Genomic DNA, 5,362 nt, shown 5'->3' on the forward strand with positions numbered 1-5,362 from the left:
TTCTTCCTGCTCAGGTCATCTTCCTATTCATGTAACACTTGATAGATTCGATCTTTTAATTCTAATCTTTAATTGTTTGCTCGAGTCCAAAAACAAAACTGTTCACCTACAGAGCCACTTCCTCTACATCTACATCTACAAACTGTCCTACATGCTGAACTACAAAACTCCACCCTGTACTGAGAACTGAAAAAGTCTTCACTGTTACTTTTCTACAGATCATCACTGAAAACATTTAAATTATCTTATCATAGAGTCTTTTTTCCTTCAAACTACAAACATCCAGGACAATAAACATGGCTGTAAACAGCAGCAGAAACTTCCAGAAACTCAAAATACAACACTCAACTTGACACTTCAACACGGAACCAAACTATGAACCTGGTGTCTGCAGCCTTCTTTCATGTACAGGCAAAGAGAGTCTAGTTGAAATAATCATTTGCACCTGCTTTGAGACATTTGATGTTGACCATCACACACACTAAAAAGAGGAAGTGCGCTTAACACCTGTCCTCGTTGTTCCAGCTGTGAGTCCGTTACCGTGAACTATAGAGCGGCAGATTTGTGCTGGAACTAAGCTGCACACAGCTGATGTTAGCCAGGAAAACATTACAGACTGCTTCACCTACCTTTACATGGAGCTTCACACGGAGAAGGTCAGATCAGCATCAGTCAGGAGAAGCAGGAAGTTCAGGAATGCAGAACTTTGAAGAGGAAGGAAACACCAGAGAGGTGTCCACAGACCAACATCACAGCAGTGGTGTGTGGTAACTTCTAATGAACGGTAAACTGTGATGAAACCCACCCCACCCTTACAAAACCAAAGCTATCTTCCTCCACTACTGAGCAATTTAACAAGAAACTGGATGTGATTAAAACACTGTTTGTGCTGCCTGTCTGCTCTCTGCATGGATGTCTTCATCTTTCCGACTGAAGAATCGTAAAATATTCTTACCTCTATGGAGAAATTAATATCTGCTGTATTTCCAAAAATATTTACTCATAGCTGAAAATTGGTGGTGGTGAAGGAGGTTTTCAAACCATTCCAAAAGAAACAATAAAACACCTCAGCACACATAAAACTGTAATATTGGAAACTTGTTCATAAATATCAAATGTAAAAGTGGTTATTCTAGAGAAAGTTTTCCCCATCAGTGTTAAAGTATTTAACACTGAGCTCATTTTATATGCATATTATACTCTAATACCCAGTAGGCATCATATTCCACAAATCATAGGGTGAAATGGACCAACACCACCCAAGAAAGAGCCAAAACTAACTTTCCAAAATGCTAAGCAGAGATTTATTGGCACCAGCAGTGATCAGTGACAAATTAACAAACAAAAATCCTTAAAGGTCCCTAAACATCCCTATAAAAAACCCCCTCAAATAACAATTTGCTTGAAAAACAACAGAAAACTGAGTCAACAGAAGGAAACACAGAATGGATTTGCCTCCAGAAAAGAAACAGCAGCAGACCGAGGATCTTGTTAGAGGAAGAGTTTGGTGAAAAAAAGGAGATTTCATGTGATTTCCATGCGTTGCTGCTCTGGACGGAAGCTGCTGTGCTCGCTGATACTGAGAAGGTTTCTGTTTCTCTGTGTTTGATGAGCTCTAACTTCTGTAAATATGTAGACTGTATGTATGAAGAGGCAGATGGAGTTTGTGTCTCACTCATGTAGTGACTGTTGTTATTAAACAGACACCATGACAGAGATCATAAAGGTCTCCTGATGTTAGAAATGAGAGCAAAGGCAGCAAAATGTGTGTGGACTGTGTAGAAGCATGTGTGTGCTACTGAAATGTTTGAAGTCTGTTCATGAATCTAGTCATTTTTAGTTCAATATAGTGATGTGCTGATCTTTACCATGTTGTTCTGTTGTTTTGATCCCTCTGTATTCAAATGATGAACAGATCAGTCCTGTGTTTACTGCCATGGAGCTGACACGTGTCACATTGACACAAATCTGAGTCCTATTGTTCTCCACTCGCTGCTTTGAAGCAGCTAGTTTGGAGCCACAGGCTGGCTCCAACCTAGCTGCTTCAACTCCGGACTCCGGACCCAACCTGGCCAAAGGAGATCCTGAGAGAGAACAAAGGACGCGACACTAAGCGACGGCCTCAAGGGAAACGAGCCAGCATCAGGAACAGGCTACGGGCTCGCGCACACCGCGCACCCATGCCCAGTATCCTGCTAGCCAATGTTCAATCCATCGAGAACAAGCTTGATGACCTCAGAGCCAGAATCAAGTTCCAGAGAGACATTCGGGACTGCAACCTCCTCTACTTCACCGAGACTTGGCTGAACCCAGCGATACCAGACCACGCCGTGCAGCCGGCGGGGTTCTTTTCGGTTTACCTTTGAGCATCGTTGCTTCTTCACGGTGACATGTTTCATTGGTTTGACAGCTTTGAGTCATTGTTGTTGAACTATCCATATAAGATGCATCTTTATCATTCAATGATTTCGGGCTGTGAGTGTGAGTGAATGTCACAAATTCTAAAGCCAATATGACAATCTTATCCCACCAACGCTGTGGAGGTCCGGCTTTTAAGATCCAATTAAATTCAAATCACTCAGAAAGATCTTTTGGAAAAGAATAGAATTCTTATAACAGACTTTATTAAACAGTGTCATATGAACAGAAAAAACAGTACAAATACAGCAAGCAAGCATAGCGAGCCCCGGGGTGAAAAGCTTTTAAGCAAAACAGCAGAGACAGACAAAATGATAGACAGGAAAAAATCAGCCTGGGGCATATTGACCCTCCTATTTATAGAGGGTCAGTGAGTCCTTCTTCTGATGTTAGGTATTTTTCCATTCCTTGTTTTTTACCTGATCTGTGTTAAATTTGAGCTAATAAGTATTTTCTCTCAAGCAGATGTTCAGTGTGAAACAGCTGGATTAAAGCAGTCCAGGAGTCAGTGTTTCCATCACTTTAACTCTCAGAGGCACTGAATGGAGCTTTTAACCATGTGGCTTTTCTCTGCCAGCTCTACAGTGTGGGGCCTGAGAGTAGCTCATATGTGAGACAGGTGTGTGTGGACGGGGCATCTGCACATCTCTGACAAAGTCTCATCTTTAAGTTAAAGTGCCTGCAATTATTAGATGATTAGTAGATGTGGTTTTTTTTCAGCTTTGGAGCTGGTTGTGAACTGAGCTTTACAGAAACACAACATACTGATATTCACTGTGAAACGTTGAGCGGAAAAAGACAGAAAAACAACATGTGGATCCTGGAATAATGGTAGCTTCCATTTTTAAAGGACTGAAGAGGAAGAAGTTTACAAGGAATCATTTAGAACAGTTTAAAACATCAACTGATTGAATCCATGAATTTGAAAACGTGTTTCTGAGTGAAAGAGACAGACATGTACAGACTGAACTATCTGTTCAACAGAGTGTTTCTCTAACAGGAAGACACTCTTTACACTCAACGCAGCACAAACACACTGAGGAACCTGGAGGCCTGAGTATAAACCTAGGATAAAGAGTTTCAGTGGATGTGGTGTTAAAGGTGTGGAGGTGAATCAGACTATCAGAGGAGACTCTGTAGAAGGACAGAGTGCCAGCAGGACAGTCCACATACACTTCTACTCTGTTAGAGACAGAGGAGGAGGAGGAGATTGATGTTTGTCTGTTATTGTGCCAGACAGAATGAGGACAATCATCACAGCAGTACAGACTCCAGGACTGATCATTCCATCCATACAAACAGTCTTTACTGCCTCCTTTCCTTCTGATTTTCTGTAATCATTTTTTATTAATTTAGTAATTAATGACGATGGCGCCAGTGTGTGTTGCTGCTCGTCTGTCACTGCCAAGTTTGTTCCTGTTTATATTATTTCTAACTTGTGTCATCCACGAAATAAAGTCTCTGCTGCTATGATCGCCAGACACTACTGGACCTCCGACCTGTGGTCCAAAATATTGTGTCATTTGGAGCTGGTGGGCAGCAATCCCTGCCCCCAGTTGTATTGGCAATCCCGGATTACCTGTACTGGGTTCCCACGCTACCTTGCCGGGGCAAACAAAGCAGTCGGTTGGTGAAGCTAAAGGTTTATCTAAGAAATTGCTCCTTGGCCTCGCTGCCCTCCCAGGCTAAACTTCCGCCGTCAACATTATCGAAACCCGAGATCGCTGCGTCGGGTTTCGCGACTTACCAAAACTGGTGCTCCAGCTCCAGCTCCTGCCAGGATTGCCCTGGTGAACGCCAGATCAATTTTAAACAAAACTTTCATTCTTCGGGACTTTTTCGTTCCAGTGATCTGGATTTTCTGTATGTGTAATGCTATAATAATAATGGATTGCATTTATATAGTGCTTTTCAAGACCCTCAAAGCACTTTACAATTCCACTATTCATTCACTCTCACATTCACACACTGGTGGAGGCAAGCCACAGTTGTTGCCACAGCTGCCCTGGGGCAGACTGACAGAAGCGAGGCTGCCATATTGCGCCATCGGCCCCTCTGGCCATCACCAGTAGGTGGTAGGTGAAGTGTCTTGCCCAAGGACAAAGCGACCGAGACTGGGGTTGTGCACATTGAGCATTTTAGCATCTCCTAGTGGTTAGCTTGGAGACTGTGGTCAAGTGAATTTTTCTGTGGCTTGGCTAGTATTCCTTCCTATTGGATGTTTAGGGTCACATTAGTGGGGTAATACCTGAAGCTATTTCCTATTGGATGTTTAGAGTCACATGAGTGGGGTAATGCAGGAAGCCATTTTAGTATTGGGTAGTGATGGCCAAATGAAGCTTTCTGAAGCACTGAAGCTTGTATTGAAAAACGGTTCATTACTCGAAGCTTTTCAACACAGTCCTCTCTGGTGACATCTGGTGGCCGAAAATATGAAGAGCAGCTTGAATCCACAAAATAAAACCAACTGCTTCCACTCTACAGAGTGGAACTCTGTCTCATATTGGGCTGCTGTTGTGTTGCTTTGAACGTGTATTTTTTGGTGTTAAAAAATGTAGTTTATTTGTTTAATAAATTATTTTGACCAGTAAACTTTCTTTGTTTGAACATGCACCATGGTGTGGTCTTTCTTTTCTTGTGACTTCTTGATGTTGGTAAATACAATAATTGAAAAATACCACGTTACATATAACATGCATATAATAATGCACATTATGCAGTGTGCTTCTGCTGTGAGGTCCTGCCTCCATGTACTTATGCATTTAATCTCTAGACGGGTATATTTATAAATAATATTATATTAGGGAAATTTTCCTATACGTATTTTTGACCTGGGGGCAGAATTGATTGTGAAATGGAAAGGGAAATGCTTATGAACTTGCAAATTAAAAACATGATGCATTTAAGGTAACCCTTTTTCATTTTTATTCAAGAAGAGAATTTG

This window comes from Oreochromis niloticus, unplaced genomic scaffold (assembly GCF_001858045.2).
Source record: "Oreochromis niloticus isolate F11D_XX unplaced genomic scaffold, O_niloticus_UMD_NMBU tig00001761_pilon, whole genome shotgun sequence".
Taxonomy (NCBI): domain Eukaryota; kingdom Metazoa; phylum Chordata; class Actinopteri; order Cichliformes; family Cichlidae; genus Oreochromis; species Oreochromis niloticus.